The sequence below is a fragment of the Ictidomys tridecemlineatus genome, chromosome 7 (genome assembly GCF_052094955.1).
Source record: "Ictidomys tridecemlineatus isolate mIctTri1 chromosome 7, mIctTri1.hap1, whole genome shotgun sequence".
Classification (NCBI taxonomy): Eukaryota; Metazoa; Chordata; class Mammalia; order Rodentia; family Sciuridae; genus Ictidomys; species Ictidomys tridecemlineatus.
Window position 1 is genome coordinate 152,535,642 of NC_135483.1, and position 19,769 is coordinate 152,555,410.

Here is a 19,769-nt window from a genome sequence, read left to right on the forward strand (position 1 = left end):
GTGAATTAAATTAAAATGAGGAAATTCTAAATGAAAGAAATTAAAATATCTTGGTCATGTAAATAACAAAATTCTTATATGAACCACATTGACATATCAAGATGATTCTAACTCTTGATCAATTTACCCCAGATGACACATTCATCAGTACCAATTAAATAGTCAACCAGGTCAATAATTTCTCGAAGTCCTTTTTATATTTAGCATTCTCCTATTTAACCTATTAGAGTTATTATATCTTTTTCATTTCTATGTTATTAAAATTGGTATATATCATATGCTTGTAAATGTAATCATATTTGTTAGTAAAATGCCTTTGCTCAACAAAAGTTTTTTTTTTAATTCTTTAAGAAATCTTTTAGATTATTCAAACTATAGAGAAATAACAATCTAGGTAAAACTTCTGACTGTAAAGATCTGAAAAACTACGAAATTGTTTTCAGAAACTGAAAAAGAGGCAGATCAGATTTATGAAACAAAGAAAATAAAAGAAATGAATCACAAAATTACTGTGACTTTCTGTCTGGATGAAATTTCCAGACCATGAAAACATAAAGGGGAAACAAAGAAAGACTGGCAGCCTAAATCAGTTGAAGAGATAAAGACTGCAGTTTGAGATGCTCAGTGGCCACTCAAAAGGGGTAGAGATTCCGTAATAGAGTTCCTCTCTACCTAGAGTCAGCCTGCTCTGAACCTGTCCTAGCAAAGCTAAAATGCGACCTTGAAAGGATCAAAATAATCTATGATAAAATAAATTCCTCTCCAAATAAAGAAAAAAGAGTCTTTGAAGTGTCACAACAAAATACAGACATTAAATAAGTCAACTCACAATTTCCAACATGGAGTAAAAAAGTTACTATACATAACCTGAAACAGAAAAATGTAATCTATTAACTTTTTTTTTAAAATAAGCCAATGAAAACAGACACAGAATATGACAGAGTTGAATACTCTAGCAAATAGGACATACAAAAAGCTATTTTCAATATACTCCATATGCTCACAAAAATACAAAAACAGACAAAAATAATAAGAGAAATTAAAACTACCAACAATAATCAAGTGGAAATTCTAAACATAAAAAAAGCAACATCTGATGGGAAATTGTTCTTAGGTGAAATCTTCAGCAGACTAGATTCTGAAAAATAAAAGATCATTGAATTTGAAGACATAACAATGAAGCAGAGAGAAAAAAATACATCAATTCTATGTGTTCTGATACTTTTTGTTTCTTGTATCTCTTGTTTAATAACCATTACACACAAATAGACAAAGGTAGCAGTCAATATAGACTTCTGATGAGAAGTTATACAAGTCATAAGATCATAAAATTACCACCATTTTAATGCTGAATGAAAAAAAGACAACCAACATAGAATTTTATCTCCAGAAAAAAAGTTCTTTAAAAACAGGAAAAAGTAAAGCTATTTCAGAAAAATAAAAGCTGAGACAATTTTTAGAAAAGAGAGCACAATCACAAGAATTGTTAATGAAAATGATTACAGAGGGAAACTGTAATTTCTGCAAAGAAATGAAACAGAGAAGACATAATAAACATGTTGGTAAATATTTTTAAATGTAAGTTTTTTCTTAATTATTCTGAAGAAAAAATCATGTAAATCAAAAAAATTTTAAAAAACATGGGTAGTGGTATAGATCAGTGGAGTTCTTGCCTAGAATGCATGAGACCCAGAGTACAACCTCTAGCCACCACACACACACACACACACACAAACACACACACATGACAAAGTTAAAAGTGTATCTGGGGTTTATAGTGTATGTACAAGAATTGCAATACAGAATAAAATTGCAATATACAGTCTAAAAATCTGAAATTCATTAAGTGGCAGAAGATTTTTTTGAAGATAATCTTAGAAATGTTTTAAATGTATATTATATACCCAAGGGTAAGCACTAAGGAAAAAACCAGAAACATAGAGTCACTAAGATCATAGTCAAGATGATACAGGAGACATGAATTATTTCACTCACCCAAAAGAAAGAAGGAAAAGAAGAAACCAGAAAGAAAAAACAAATAACATGACAGTAAATTTAAACTGCAATATATTAATAATGTTATATATAAATGGCCTAAATATTCCAATTAAAACACATAGATTATCAGATAGGACAAAAAAGCAAAGTCCAACTATACCATGTCTATAAGAATCTATTACAAATTAAAACAGAAATATGTTTAAAGTAAAAGAATGTAAAAAGATATATGTCAAGCTGAAACAAAAAAAGTGGAAGTAGCCATAGTAACATAGGTCAAATTAGATTTCAGATAGAGAATTTTATCAAGGATAAACTTGAAAATATCAAAGGATATAAAGGTCAATTCAAATGTATGTAAACCCAATAAAAAAGCTTCAAGTTGTAAAAATCAAAAATCAAATAGAACAGAAAAGTGAAATAGCCAAATTATACAATTATATTTAGAAGAGAAAAAAGTAAAACCTGGTCATATATAAAGTTTTCATTTTTTATTGAAACAACAGATGTAACTACTGTAACAAGTTATCAATCATTTGTTTACTCATACTACTATGTGACAGGAAATTTTCTAAGTTAATTGATAACTGTTATAATCCATGTTCTCAGGGAATTTACTATGTATTAAAGAAGCTTACAGTCTTGTAGAAGGAGCTACACTTTGCAGATATTTAGTTAGGTACTAGATGAAATAAAGTTGAAAGTTTTATGAAATTATTATTTTTCATAAATTTTCATTGTGAAGAAATTTAAGTACATAAAAATTAAACAAATAATACTTAATTAAATATATATAATCTACTAAAATATTAATTTTTTGAAATAGTTTCCCCTTATCTCTGTAGCTATTATTATTTTTTTAACCATTTGAAAGTAAATTTCAGATACTAAAATATCTCTTAATAATTTGACACATCTTCTATTAAGGCTATTTTGCCACAATAAAAAATTAACATCTTCATAACATCTTCTAATTCATTTCATATTCAAAATTTTCTAGTTATCCTAAAAATTTCCTTTAGAGCTGGTTTCATCAAAACAAGATAAAATCACCTTTCAAGGATTCTTTTGTCATTGTATCCTCATCTTTTTTTTATTTGAGAAGAGTCTCTAAATGGACACATGAATAATAAGTACTCGTTTTGGTAAAACTAGTATCTTTTTGAAGACTGTAATCTGCTATTTTTCTGACTGATTGCAGTACTATTTAACATACTATCTTCTGACTTACTTGAAATGGAATTTGGGCATAAAATTGCTATAATTCAGGATAATTTTTTGATTCAGTATAAAATTTGGTGATGCAAAGTACTCTATATTGTATCAAATTGAAAGGTACAATGTGAATTCGAGGGTGTTATGATTAAAGAGATTGAGTAAATTGGCAAAAAACACTATGTTGTGCATGTTTCAGAGGAGACACAATGAGAAAGTAAAACCAAAATACATGAAATTGAAGAATTTTATTACAGCAACAGGAGTTCAATGGAAATGCCGGAGACAATGGGGTACTTAAGCAGTGGGTAGAAAGTAAGAGAGAACAGTGACCTCTAAACTCTGTCTCTTTTTGGTCCATGGGCATCACCTCAGGCTTTTCTACAAGAGTTGTAGAGAGGCGACTTTAAAGAAAACACATGAAGGGGCAACTTATTCACCTAAAGGTGTTAACTTCTTGGTTTTACTGGAGTAAGCAGCAATGGGAAGTAGACGGTTTGGGGGTCACTGAGATGAGGTACAAAAGGACTATGTCACAAATTGCCATGAAAGGAAGGGAAATTTTAGGATATCCAAAGGTGGCAGGGTGTGACTGTTAAAACCAACTTGGGTTAAGTTAGAAATGGATGCTATAGAAGCAACTTTAAAAGATAAATTTAAAGCACACATTTATGTTCATGGCTTTACTTACAGTTTGATTACTTATTAATCACTTCCTTCTGAAATAAAAATCAGCTCCACTCTCATCAAACCTCCACTGGGAGTTTCTTTTCCACAAAATTGTCTCACATGGGCTTGGGAATAATGTTCTGATTTTTGTTTCAGTTTTCATATTCCAGATCCTCCATAATGCCTGTTTTCTGAAAGTCACTGGAAAGAGATAGTTTCTATCATCACTTCTTCTATACTCTGTGAAGGGGAGATGAACTACACAATCAGGCGTCCTCAAAGCCCTCACAGCAGGAGATTGTCACACTGTAGTTTAGTTCTCACTGCACTGACAATCATTCTGTGATGCAAAAATAAACAAGGAAAACATTCCACTTCCAAACTCTGCATGACTTGGTCATTGCAGTCACACTTCTCACAAATAAATCTCAAAATATCCTCAGATTTCTATCTACTTCTATCCTTTCCATTAGACCAAGTCCCTAGAACTTGAGAAATAAATAATATTTTCTGTGTTCTTTCCTGTCCCTCTCACAAGTGTTCCTTTTAGCCAACATTTTCTCTTAAAGTCATCATAATCGCTCTTGTGCTGAGGATGTCACTCATAGTCAATTTCAGTTTGTCATGCCATTTAGTGAGCTTGATTTGGGTTCAAATTCAAGTTATGCTACATATTTACTGTGGCAATTTCTTAATGTTGCTGAGATTCAGCTCCTTATCCCAAGAAAAATGGAGATATGATCACCTATGCAACAGGGTATTCTGAGATCAAAAAAGACAATGCACATAAATTACTTAGTTCAGTGTCAAGTACATTAAATGTGTCAATAAATATTACTAATTCTTTATTGAGACATAGAAACCACTTTCTACCCATGATATTTCCTCCAGTAATATCTTAACCCTTCCTAAATATATCATTCATCCTTAGATACAATATCTTGGTTTCTTTTTTTTATTTTCACATTCTTTATGCCACATAATATTTAATTCCAGACAAATTCAACTTCAGCTAGAACTGAAAAGAATGTTCAATTTCTTAAAAGCCAATCACTTGGTGGTATGTTATTTCTAGACCCATTTAGGAAGAAAGATTTAAGCAATTGAGCATAATATTATAGACATACTCTTGTGGCTTCCAGCAAGGTCTCAGAGTTGTCAATCATGGGCTAGTATATCAGTAAGACGGCTCTCCAGAGACATTACACAAGGCAAATCTTTTAATATTTTATCAGCTGCTGTTGATAGGAGACACTTGAGCTTAGTAAGACTTTTTATTACTTCCTTTCATTTATTCTTGAGAAGATTTTTATCTGTTTTTATGGATTGGTACCCTTTAAATTTTTATTTAACATCAGTAAACAGAGATACGATTAAAATTTCTGATTAAATTTTGCAGTAGAAAATTACTTTAAACAAGCATTCACAAATTTAATACCATAATCTTCTAACAGACTTTCATGTGTGTTTTTTGTACCCACTCCCATGTGATGCTAGTTCTCTGAAAACTGACACTCAGGTGAGGAAGAAACTAGAATTGCAACAAGAGAAGCTCCAAATAACTTTTGGAAAAAATTTTTTTAGGCTATTTTTTGCACAGCTGTACACAAGGGGCCACATGCCACAGATCAATCATAAGCCTCAAAAAGAAAGAAAAATAATAGTTACAAATATATACATACAGGAGAGAAAGAGGGAGAGAATATTTATGCCCCAAATGACTGAACTTTGCTTGTGCTTCTTCCTCCTGGTATGAAACCCCAAATAACATCCAATTGTCAAAGAGAAATTTTGCTATGTAGGCGGAAAAATTATTCAAAAGCCACTTTTAGCTTACTCACAGCCAGAAACTTGCTGATTTCAATGTTTTTCACATTAGCAGCTGTGAAAGGAGCAAAGTAAGAAACAGCTAGCAGAGCTAACGAAAGTTCATTACACTCAATCACTCAATAAACATAAGAAACTTCTCATGTAGATGTTGCTGCTGAGGCTATTACAGTATATTTCACTACCATGGGGTTAGCAAGCTTTACAATGGTGCTCTCCTGAGAACGATCTGCTGCTGCTTAAACTAGGCAGTGGGGCTGAAGGATCTATTTTGTGGTGTTGTTTGCTTGCTTTAATAAGGATACTTGGTAATTCTGCCAAGTATATGAAATTCAGATATGTTGGACTAATCCTGATTATAAGGATTGTTGCTCATACAACCTAAGAGAAGGGTATAGGAAAGTTGGTGAAGCTCAGTTCTACTATAAAACTTTGGGGGAAAAAAGAACACTTGGTAAAGTTGATTTTTTCACACTCTCTCTAATGATGAGTATGCTTATGTCCAAAAGGCCAAAGTGATGGTGGCATTAGCCTATGGGAAAGGAGATGAAAAGAGAACTGCTTCCAGACTCCACCTAAGGCAATAGAGCAAAAAGAGATCTTAAACTGAGAAATTAACTAATCCAGGTAACTAATGTAAATTTACTTATTTTCTAGACATGTCTTTTATATCTATATCCCTAGGAAACTTTTTTGAATGAGAAACTAGACTAATTGGCTTCAGTTGAGTCAGGGATTAAGGGTCCTTAATAAATCATATTAGGAGGCTTTGTTAACAACATTAGCAAGTGTGAAAAGGTGATATTGTCTGGATTAAATGTAGAAAGAGATTATCTTAGTCTAAAACAGTGATTCTCAAACTTTCGACATTGAGTGCACATTAGAATAATCTGGGAAGATTTCAAAAATCTTTATGCCCAGGCAACCCAAGAACACTAATCAAAACTCTGAATGTGAACTCAAACTTTAGTAGGTTTTTAAAGCTCCCTCGGGTGCATAAAATGCAGAGCCAAAGTTGAGAACAACTAAGATCCTTCAGCCAATATTAACCTATTTTTAGTCCCTAAAACCTTATAAATTAATGCATACAAATGCACACAAATTACTATCTTCAACTATATATTACTAAGAGATTAAGGGCTGGGGATGTGGCTCAAGCGGTAGCGTGCGGCCCGGGTTCAATCCTCAGCACCACGTACAAAACAAAGATGTTGTGTCCGCTGAAAACTAAAAAAAACCAAATATTAAAGAAATTCTCATTCTCTCTCTATTAAAAAAAATAGATTAAAACAATTTATATACAGCATTTATATATGCTATAAGTATGCACATACACATGCTCACATGATCCCAAAGAAATTAATGCAAAAAAAAAAAAAAAACTAGCTGCTAGAACTTGGTTTCTGAATATCATTCTTTATTAAAAGTAATTGGGCCTCCTTGAAGAAATAACTGACTGGGGCAGGGAAGGTAGAAAATAAATCTGGACAATCTTATTGTGCCAGAAAAGGGTCTCCTTTTGGTCAAATTTAGGTATTAGGCATAAAAGGAAATAAACTTACTGATTATACAAATAAATTAAACAGATAAAAATAGGTAAAGAATGAGATCTTTACACAGTCTCAAAGTAGCTCTCCACAAAATTTATTCATTACTAAATTAAAAAGAGTAATTTTACTATGAAGTCTGGCAGACATGACATTAAACTTCTAATCTAAATTAATATTACAAATAATGAGACAAATAAAAACACAAGATTCCTGACAGGAATAGTCTCACTTTAGCAATATTCCTTCTGAATGTGCAAAACTAGAGTCTAATTAATAGGAAATGTCCAACAAGTCCAAATTTAAGAGTAGCCTACAAAATAGCAGGCCTATTATCTTCAAAAATGTCAAAGTTACAAAAGTCCAAAAACGTGACACTTTTCAGAACTTTCCAGACTACTGAGCCAGTAGGAAATAGTAGATTTTATACTCTCTGAAAATGTTTTAGATCATAAAATGATTCCTAAGGTCAAAACATTTAAGTAACTTTTTAGTTATTTTTAGTATAATGCCCATCTTCTAACATTTGTAAGTTAGAATTCTTAGTTGAGAGCCTGAAAAAATTTTCTATTACCACAATAGAAAAATGATCAAAGCTAAAGTGAACAGCTTTGTTTTAAAAATGCAGACAGTATTTCTTAGGTTTTGTTTTTTGTTTTTTGTTTTTTGTTTTTCGTTTTTAATATACTCTGAAAAAAGAATCATGGCTGCAGGGCATGGTGACACATGCCTATAATCCCAGAGACTCGGGGTCTGAGACAGGAGGAGTGCAATGTGGCCAGCCTCAGCAACTTGCCAAGATCCTGTCTCAAAATGAAAAGCTATTTTAAAAAAGGAATGGAGATGTAGCTCAGTGATAGAGCACTTCTGGGTCCAGTCCCTTGTCCCCTGGTGTTGGAGATTAAACATTTAAGAAATGCTGAGACAACTGTAGAAAACAAGTTTTATTTAAGAAAAGAGATAGCAATAGACTTCTTTGAAAAGAAGGGGGCCCAGAACTGGGTGTCTGCAGGAGTGGGTGTATCTTGCTCTTTTATAGACCCTCAAACCCCACACCTTCTCTTTCTTCTCTATGTGTGTGACTAAGGTTAGGAAGGAGTAGGAGCACAGGGGTTGAACCTTAGCAACTCCTTGGGCTGGTAAGTGCAATCCTGATCCCATCCTGAAAGTTATCTCTAAACAACCCATTGAGCTGGGAAGTGTAATAACAAGTGATACTCAGACCCCCATCATTCATTATCTACACTGACTGCCAGACATTTGCTCCCTGCATCAGTGTGTTGAGGAATGTGACATATCCTGCCCCCTCAGGCCAGATGGGGCAGGCAGGCAGATTGTTTTGAGCCAAAGAAAGTATGTGAGGAGTCAGTACAGTGGGCTGATTTTATAGAATTATTGTCTTATTCTCATATTTCCACCATCTTCATTTATCTGTCCCTTTACACTAGTAATGAAAAAAATATATATATGTTATGGTTTGGATATAAGATGTCCCCCAAAAGCTCACTTGTGAGACAATGAAAGGAGGTTTGGAGGAGAAACGATTGGTTATAGACTTAACCTAATCAGTGAATTAATCCCTAAGGGGATTCACTGAGTGGTAACTGGAGGCAGGTGGGGAGTAGCTGAAGGAAGTGTTCAATGGAGGCATGGCTATGGGGAATATATTTTGTATCTGGAGAGTGAAGTCTTTCTTTGCTGCCTGATCATCATATGAGCTGCTTCCCTCTGCCACACTCTTCTGCCATTATGTTCTGCCTTAACTCAGGCCTGAGGAATGGAGCTGGCCTTCTATGAACTAAGACCTGTGAAACCCTGAGACGGAACAAACTTTTTCTCCTCCAAAATTGTTCTTGTGGGGTCTTTCAGTCACAGCAGTGAATTTTAAGGTTACTGCCAATAATTCAAGTACTGTTTTCAAATAACTAAAATAATCTGCTTAAAAAAACAATTAAATGTTTTTAATTCCATTAACATTTAAGTTGATATTATATAGTTAGTTTAGCTTTGGGTCTTTGGTTATAGCTAATTTAACAGAATATTTTCATCAAAACTGATTTATTTTTACTTACTTATCCTTAGCAACTTGAACTTTCTCATCAAGTAAGCAAGATAGTTACTGCTAACAACAGCAATGCTTTGAATTTGTACATTGGCAGACATTTGAATTATTTCCATATGGTTCAAAATTTCTTAAGCAAAAATGGGCTTTGTAGACTTTATCAGTTCTGTTACACTGTTCTTAAATAACATGGTTTAAAAGTGAGAACTGTTTTCAAAATGATAAATGATATGACAGCATGACCAATTATTTGTCATCACACAAGATAAGCTGCTAGAATTCAATATCTTCACTTGGGCTCTACTGGACCATATATAACCTCTTTCGGTTGTCCAATAAAGCACCAAAAAGCATTTTAGCCTACTGGTTCAGGCAACCTATATGTCAAGCAGAAAAAATAAAACCACCATTCTCAGGTTTGTGTTTCCCCAGAGGAAGAAAACAGTTTGATGCAATTTGTCAAAAGCTGGAGTGGTACTTTAATGGGCAATTTACTTTAAATGGCTGCAGTTATTGCAGAACAAAGGCCCAAAGCCTGAGATAAAAAATCCTTTCCAATTGGTTTTACTCAGGTAGATTTAATTCCCTAAGATTAACTAAGGATGTCTAACCTCTTATATTCCCTGTCTATCTGGAAACAGTAAAAGTAATAATAATTCTGATTTTCTGGGATTTCTTCATCTTTAATAATGTGAAATACAATTAATTCCCTCAATCAGGAAATATGTTAAGATACCTGTGTTGGTTAGTTTTTCTTCACTATAAAAAAAATTAACAGAGGTAATCAACTTATAAGGAGAAAAGATGTGTTTTGCCTCACAGTTTTGGAGGTTAACAGTCCCTGAGGTCGGATTGGCCCCATTACTTTATGTCTGTGGAGAGGCAGGGCATCCTGATATGAGCACATAGCAGAGCAAAACCACACAGGCAGGAAGCAAAGGAGAGAAAGCAGGGGCAGGTTCCCACCATGCTCCTCATGGGCATGACCCCAATTACCAATAGACATCCCACCAGGACCACTCTTGAAGGTTACACCCCTCCGTAGCACCTCCTTGGGGACCAAGCTTCCAACTCATGGTCCTTCAGGGGACATTCAGGATCTAAACTACAGCAACACCTGAGAAAAGAAGCAAATTAAAAATTAAGAACAAACTAGGAAAAGACTACAACAAATTCCAAACTTCCTATTATAGCTCTTAGATAGAAGTTCAAAATAACCTTAAAATGTTATTAATATATTTATGTTTACATGTATGTATATGTTATAAACAGACATATTTTGCTTAAAAATATAATTATCAAATAAACAAAAGCTAAATTGAAAATTTTGATATGTAAAAATTTAAGAATATTTTATGCACATTTACATGCTTATTTATAAACTACTGTAAAATATTTCATAATTGCCATGAGAATGGTTTTAAGAAATGCCTACAAAGGTAATATTTAGCTGTTACTATATTGTTCATGTTAATGTTAACATTTGAGATTTTATTTGAAGCAGAGCTATTAAATTCTGTATATGTTTATCCCATTGCTCTGGGCATCTTGGTTAACCCCAAGTGGCAGAAGGCAAAAAGTGCTGAGTATAGAAGCATATTTGCCTGAAGTTGACCAGAATCACAAATACTCTGTTTCTATAGTATGACTGCTGATGGAAAATTGGACAGCTTCCCTAGAGACAAAGAGGACCCCCAAACAAAACTACAACAAAAACCCTGAAGTTTTGAATCCTGAAGTGGTTCAAAACAGGAAACTTTGAAAATTTTGTCTTTCCATGCATCTGGATATACATAATATGAAAATTTACATTTTATGAAGAACTTTTCAAGAAGAAATTTCCAGTTGACACAGACAGCACTTATGTTCTCAACCCTAGTTCTGGCTAATTCACTATTGTTTTTAATGACTATTGCTTTTAATGAATGACCTGCTAAGAACATGAACATTAACTAAATTTGATAGATTAATGTTAGTTTGTAGGAATACTGTACAACTTATTTTTCCAGTAAAACTACTTTCTATGCTTTAATAGCTATGTGTAAAGTAATAGTTAAAAATTCTCTTGTGATATACTAGTAAGGCAATTTTATTTATTTATCACAAATTTCTATGGTCTACAAAACAACATATAGGAACTTTTGTTTCAGGATTTTATTTTCTATACATCCTACAGAGAAATGAAGGCTCCACTTCAAAATGAAAATTTCTCTTCATTTAAAGGGAGTTTTACTTTATGTAAAAAGGAATGAACGATTATCAATATATACAGCATAGACAAATCTCAATTTCGTTGAGTGAAAGATGTCAAATGAAAATAATATATACCACATAATCCCATTTATATAATTTTTTGTGGCAAATCAGATCAGTGGTTGCATGAGGAGAGGGAATGTATGTAGGAGGGATGACAGTAGACACTAGGAAGCTTTCAAGATGATCATTATCTTAATTTTGATGCCAGTGTCCCTATGTCACTCTTACTGAATTGGAGAAGAAATATGGAGTGTTTTGTGTATCAATTATCCCTCAATAATACTGTTATATTAAAAACAAATATTTATTAGACATTTATAATGCTTAAATGTCAGATGCATTTTTTCATTCTTTATTAAGTACTTTCATGTCAGGATTGAGCCCAGGAGTCTTATGTATAAGCTGTATCATTTAGCCACTTTTCCAGACTCCATTTTTTACTTTTTAATCACTATTACAATTAATGAAATCATAGCTCCACGACCAGCACTGACTTTTAGTGGTTCTCATGAAATAAATTTTAATATTTAACTTGAATTTCAAATTACACAATTTTCAAAATAGACCACATACATTTTTCAAAATCCTCTATATACATAATACTAAAATTATATAAGGATTTTTAAATTCAGAGGTGCAGACTTTACAAATATATCTCTATGTTTGTCAGTTTGTCTTTGAGCACAAAAGTGCTGATATTTGAGAGTTCTGAAAGTTTTAGATTCTGTTATATTTTCTTAAAGCCTAACATTTTCTAATTTGCCATTGAGTGTCAATCCCTCAAGCATAATGAAACACCTCCAAACTTCCTGCCATTGTCATATCTAAATTTCTCCTGGAACATTTCTTTTTCTCTTACATGAATAAAAGTAAACAATTACAATAGTATGTCATAGATTTCTTTTTAAGCTTGAAAAGTCTTGAAAATATGTTTATTCTTAAAATAAATATGCTTGCTAAAATGAAAAATTAGATGCTTACTAATTTCCCTATCAAAATTTTATTTATCTTAAGTGTATTCTTTGAGACCCCAAACTTATTTTTATTACAGAAGATGGTTGTCACTGGAGTGATCATTCATCTTAAAGGCACACTTCCACCGGGAACAGACCTAAGTCCTAGATCATCTTTTATTGGACACTTTATGCTGCAAATACAGTCAGTAAGTACTCCTAATACATTACTGTGGTAGGTTTTCCAGGTGTAATTACAGATAAATTGTTTCAAATTATGTTTCACTGTTTATATATTTTCCAATAGCTTCTTTATTGTGGTTCTGATTCCACATTAACTGAAATGTATAATTGCTTATCTTTATTGATTTTTAATTTTTTAAACTAAACTTCTTTAAAAATAAAGCTCTAATTATGTATTTAGTTAGTAACATGCTAGATAAATTATCCAACAAGTCTATTTCTTTAATACGCTATATAGCAAGATGATTAAGAATAAGAGTTTCTGGAAGTGAGGATGTGAACCAACAGGAGCATTTAGTCAATGATAATAGGAATGCAAAATAACATCACCATTTTGGAAAATAGTCTGACAGTTTCTTACAAAGCTGAACACAATATTACCATATAAATCTTACCATACAATCCATTATTCATGTTCATAGGTGTTTACCCCCATGAGCTGAAAACTTATGTTCACCCAAATAACTATATAAGACTCTTTATAGCCAATTGCTCATAATTACATTCACGACATGGTTTTCAATATCCTCATTCCTATTAGTTTTCAGCCATAGAATTCTCTATTGACTTGGGATTCATCAACACTCAGCCAACAAGCATTTATTGCAGTTTCAGACACTGAGTGTGCTAGGTAGAGTCCCGTGAATAAGAGCAGACATACTTTCATAAAACTTACAATGCTAAGGAAGTACAAGACAGAAGGCTAAGTTACCTGAAGGGTGTACAGTTGGGGTGCTAGGAGAGCACATGATGGGAGAGTACAGGAAAAGATATTGTGCAACATCTTTGAAACACCACGCTGCAGTTCAAGTACTGATCTCCACCTCCGCGGTCCAATAGAGTCAATATTACTGGTGAATTTTCAAAACTGAAGAACCTCAGGGCTTCCTCCAGACATATAATTCAGAATCTGATTTTTTGCAAGATCCTCAAGTAATTTAAATGCACATTGAATTTTAAGAAGCTCTGCCTTAACAGCAATGAAGTCCACAAGATAAGAAATAGCTATAAAAGGAACCAATTTTTTAAACTTCAAATCAACATGTGGCAAATCCTTGTTTATCATTTCTAAATAATAAAAGTATTTTCTTGGTAAATCAGGTTAAAAACCGTCAACAGGCAAATTTGGGGAAGTAGATAAGGATTGAGATACTGATATATCAAACTCATGAAACAATTTTTCTTTATTACATAATATATACCAGAAAAATTTCATATACAACCATAATCTCATTTAATTCTGAGTACTGAGGAGAGTAAAATTCTTCAATAAATAGTAAATTTATGTATAACTGTTTCCAAGTTAGTTTTGCCTGACTTTAGATTTCATACTGCCAAATTTTTTGCTTCTATACATCCCTAATTTTCACACAGCATTAAAAAACAAAAGTGCTTTTTATCATAGAGGTTTATTATTCCTATCTAGTTTTCTTATCATGTAGGCTACAAGTACCCTGCTTAATAGAAAATAATGCTTTGGAAAATCCTTAGGCTTCACCAAATTCATGTTTTAGAAAATACTAAAATATTAATTGATTAAATATTTAACTTTATATGCTATATCTCATACTGATTAAACTTAAAATGTATATTATCTTAATTTTTTTGTGCTTAGAATAAAACATGTATCTTCAAATATGTGTTAAAAAATAAACAGGCATCTCAATATAAAATTGAGGGGTGGGTAGAATCAGCAATTATTCAGTTGTCATTCTTTGGACATTACTTATCCCATAGTGTATCCTATAATACAAATAGGAATGTTAAAAATCACAAGTAATAGAATTTAGGATAGAAAATGCATATTCACTCTTTTTACTGGTATATTTTTAAAAATTACCTGCCACATTTAAATTTAATTTATGACTACCAGTAAAACAACTCATTTTCCAAATAAAGTGTTTCTAAATTGTTTTTACAGACACTGATTAAATCAAAACTAGCAGCCACAAAATCCCTACAAGTTTCCCAAAACACTGTTTTAATCCTGCTTTCCAGCCAAATAAATGACAAAGTGGGATTCCTAGGCAAGAGCACCACAATATTGTCAGAAACCAAATTGCTCTTAAAACTGAAGCTAAAAGGCCTTTAACAGAAAAATTGGGGTCAGGCCCTTTCGCATGTACCAGATAAATTCAGAATTGGTTTAATATGTTCTGTGGTCTGAGAGTAAAAAATAATTGATATCTGATCAATGATGGTGTTGAGAGCACAAAGGTTTTCAGGCATTCAAAGCAGGAAATCGATATATAATAAAATTTTTAACTTATCGGGCATAACAAATGGCAACAAACATAATGAAAGCCATATGGTTGCGGTTAGAGAGTTTGAGGAGAACATGAAATTTATAATAAAGGAATCATATGGTATATTTAATGTCAGTGCTAGCTCTATTTCTCTACAGATAATGGCTATAAATTAGTGCTGCACAGTTGAGTGACTCATTTAAATCTAACAAGTTATTTTCTATGTAGTAACAAGGCATTTTACTTTACAGCTTAATTTTTAGAATTGTTCTTTTATATGGGCTACATGGAACTTAAGTCAATAGTTACAACACAAAAAAACTATCAATTGTAGCATTACAGCTCTACTAAAGATGTTTGTGATAAAACTAACTTGAATGTTTAAGAGTATATATATGTATTTTTATATATATTTATTCTTTAAAAATAGTCTTTAAAATCATCCCTCTCTACATATGTATATAGTAATTTGCAATATTTTGTGTCTACTTGAAATACATTGTGCTAAACCAGATGTTATCATTTTTTGAGCATAAATTTTATTTGACACATTTTATTATAAAAATAATATATTTTTAAAATTGTGCCAGGCAGGTAGCATCTAAGGGAAGAATCATTCCTAAAATGCTCTCACCAAGAGGCACTTGCTGTTAGTACTTTATATTTCCCCCTTTTTATACCTCAAGTGTTTTATTTTTGAGAGTAGACCTTCACTTAGAGGAAGAAAATCAAACCATACAGAAAAGCTTACAGTAAATAAATATGACCACTTTTCAATTTCAGTTTCTCTTTCCCATTTTCTCTACTGAACTTCTAAAAGAAAAGAGTTTATGTGTTCTACTTTATCTTCTTTCCACCTTTTGAATCTTTGCGTTAGTATAATTTGTAGCTCTTAACATGGTTACATTTATAAAATTCAGTAATCTACTTAAATTTGTCTTTCTCCATCACCCTAAAGTTGCCCAATTAGCCCTCTGTATATTAGATGAGACATCTAGAATGCCTGCACTTTACATCTCCTTCATCCTTCAAATTTCTGCCAGTTATACTATTAATATTGATTCTATAACCTTGTGTTTTGTCTATATTATCTATAGAAAAACTTTGTAGTTTTAAGCTGAGTCTTAAAAGAGTCTTTAGAATATTGTGATTACTATATATAGTACAATGCACTAAATAGTATGACTGAAAGGGAAATCTAGTTCCAATTAATTTATCAGTAGTAACACTGTAAGTATATTATTGGTATAGGTTTAGGTGATTGATGCATGTACTTCAAGCATCAAGAATCAATGGGTTCACTTTTAATTATTTTTTACTCTCATCTTTCAGATCCATACTTAGCTATTCTTTATCGTTGTATCTTATATTCAGCCATGGCAGAATTATAGTACCAAACTCAATTTCTCTTTTGCATTTTCAAGTGCACTGTTGTTGATAAATAATCTAAAGTCGTTTTGAGTTTCACCCACTCATTGTAATTTTTTTATTCTATCTATAACCTTAAATCATTTGCTTTTAGACCCAAACTTTTGTAATTTCACCAGATGTGTCTAGGTATGAGGCACTTACCATGTTTTGATAGTAAATAGATTATTTTGACTCAAATATTTTAAATAATATTTTATTTCCTTTCCTAAACTATATATTATTTATTTTTAAACTCCAAGGGATTATTTAGAAAGTCTCCATTGTTTGTTTGTCTTGTTATCCTTCTTTTACAGAATTTATCAAAACCTTTCAACAGTAGTTTTCAAGATCTCAACTTAACTATGAACTTTGTAAAAGAAATGGCTGAATATTCACATTTGAATTCTCAAATCACTTCTTGCATTGTATTGAATTTAATATATGATGTCTGCATTTAAACAGGCAGAAATTGAACTATCACCTTAAAGATGATGCCTAAAATTTAAAGGACACATTTTTCTTAATGTATTGCAACAGACATTCTTCTAATTGTCCTCTATGAAGCCTCTCAACTCCTAAGTGATAACTGATACCCAGAGTCTTCTGCACACTCCTGGTTGACAGGGTAGTTCTCCAGGGATCCAGGCATATTTGTTGCCTCCTAGTGGTAACACATTCACCAAATTTCTAATGTAGTTATGACACAGTCCCTTAAAAAAATTCCTCTTTTATCTGGTTATTATTTCATTTGATTAAGGCCATTAATTGAGCATTTCTATGTCTAATTCAGACTTTATTGAATAAGTGGATAATGAAATGTTTAAACTTTCTATGTTCTCTGAAAGTGTTGGAAGATGACTTTGGAAAGGCAGACAGCATCCTTGCATCCCATGCATCCAGACTGTGAAATGAAGCTCAATTTTTAATTAAAAGTAAAATGATTACCTATATGTTTAACAACCATCTTTGAAGTAGCTAGTTGGATAATAACTACTAGAGAATAAAGCTGGAGGGTGAGAAACATGAGAATGCCTTAAAAAGCCCTTCAAAATATGATGGGGGGGCGTGGAATGGCATGGCAGGGTGAGGAAAGAGAACCATCTGTGATTTATACCAATATATTTTAAATCAATTTGCCTCTGGCCAAAGTGCTGATATTTTGATACTCACAGAGAAAGCTGCTTAGGAAGAAGTAAGTTCATATCCCTCTCCTATGCAATATCTTAAAACTAGAATGAAATGAGGTCAGAAGAATTGAAAAATTCTATCCTTGGGAAATTTGTAACCTGCATATTATATCTTAAGCTTTCTAGGAAAACAAATATTTTTGAGACGTTGAAAAAACCTCCGAGAGAGTAAATTCATACCATTTTGACACAAAAGAAGATATGGTTGATGAAGAAGAAAGGAGTGAAAACTGCCTTTGGCGATCAAGTAATCTGAAAGCATTCATAATAATCAAGGCACAGCATTCTGATCAGAAGAAGGCATCAAAAACAAACAAATAAAAACAAAGAAAGCACAGTTTTTGACATACAGAGTTTCTTCTTTAACTCTATTTTCCAAGTGAATTCCTACCCATGATTTAGATTTCTAAACCCCTAAAACTATTTTGTGCCACTGCCAAATGCTCCTTTACCTTACACCTGACATTAGTAGTATTTATCAGATGAGTTAATCTTCTATACTATCTTAGTCCCTTCAGGCTGCTAGAGCAGAATACCATAGACTGGGTGACTTAGGAACAACAGAAATTTATTTCTTACAATTATGGAGACTAGAAAGTTCAATATCAAAGCACCAGCAGATTTCACATCTGGTGAGGGCTCACTTCCTAGTTCATAGAAGGTCATTTTCTCTGTGCTCATCATGTAGTAGAAAAGGTAAGGGACTCTCTGAGGTCCCCTTTTTAAGGGTACCAGTGTTAATCATCAGGGTTCTGCCCCTATAACCTGATCACTTCCCCAAACCCTCACTTTCAAATCCCATCACATGGAGGGTTCAGATTTCAATATATGAATTTTGAAAGGACACCAAGTTTCAGTCTGTATGATCCTCCTCCACCCATACTGGGAACCTGTTATTCACAATTGTGTTATCAGTGTATATGCCAGGCACTTAATAGGCATTCAATAAAGGCATGTTGATTTAACCAATAAAAATAGGATTGATTCCATACTCTATGGTGTTGAAAGGGAAAATAGTTAATAATAGGTTGTACATTTTAGAAATAAATTTATATCACTAAAATGTCAAATGATTCTGATTAGCAGTTTAATAAAGAACTAATAAAGAAAAAGAAGGAAATATATACAAGTAAGAATTATTTAGGAGACTGGCAAACAACTCCTGAGAATATAAGAAAATATGAAATCAATACCAAACTTAATTTGCCAAAATTGATAAGAAAAATAAAAAGACCCTGTTATTAAGTGCAGCATGACAAAATATTGCAAGAAATAGTCACTGAGCCTCACTCTGTGTAATGCATGGTGGTGGGTTCTGTGGAGATGTCAATCTAACTGCAGCATGTTCTCTAGCCTCCAGGAAACTTACTCAAATTGGGAGAAGTGATCCTTTCAGAGGAAGAAGCTGTAATGTAAAACTGTGTTTGTGAAATCATCCAGAGTTTGTACCCCAGAGATACAAAGAAGAGGTATTCTTTCCAGCTGGAAGAACCAAGAAGACTTCTGGGAGATGAGATGAAAGGATGAAAGGTTTAATAAATATTTTTGTCAAAACAAAAGGAGATATCTCTGCCTACATCAAAGCATTGAAATGGAAGGAAAAGACATTTCTATCTATTATTCTCACTTATATGTATTTTTCTTAACTTTGGAAGGGAGAAGGGGGAATAAAAAGAGTTTGAACATAAATGAACTAAGAGTACAACTATTTTTTTTTCTTTCAAGTTTAGTGTTCAAAAGCAGCTCAATAAAATTCTTCCCCACAGGAAACACTTTTATTTAGGTCCGATTGAAAAGTGACAAATTTAATAACATTGAATTAATAAAAGCGTCTACATCCCTAAAGTACTGGGTGAAAGAGAGCAACTGAGAATACATAATGAAGCAAATCTCGTGACCGGGATAAGTCTAGTGAGTTTCTCCCCAGTACACTGTATTTCTGACATCTTTGGAACTGTTGGCCCTTAGATGTGTGACTGCATTCTTACTTGAAAGATGAGAACTTTGACTCTCAAGCTTGTCAGTGCTTTTGTTTTCCCTTAGCCTTAAGTAAGTAGTATACTCTTAAGAGTAAATGGCTTTATTTTCATTCCTTTTCAAAGATAAAAGGAAGGTCAACATGCAAGGAGTTAGTGATTGTTATGGTTTAGATATGA

At 32.7% G+C, this 19,769-nt stretch overlaps 1 long non-coding RNA gene across 1 annotated transcript in view; it reads right to left on the reverse strand.

Moving 5' to 3' along the window:
- The window catches only part of LOC120892782 (uncharacterized), a 42,558-nt gene extending 32,111 nt beyond the window's left edge, over positions 1 to 10,447 (reverse strand). The window contains exons 1-2 of the long non-coding RNA XR_013423642.1: positions 10,315 to 10,447; positions 3,905 to 4,083 (exon numbers count right to left, since the gene is read on the reverse strand). This is a non-coding gene — a long non-coding RNA (uncharacterized LOC120892782). The remainder of the gene's footprint in view (positions 1 to 3,904; positions 4,084 to 10,314) is intronic.
- Positions 10,448 to 19,769: the final 9,322 nt, after the last annotated feature.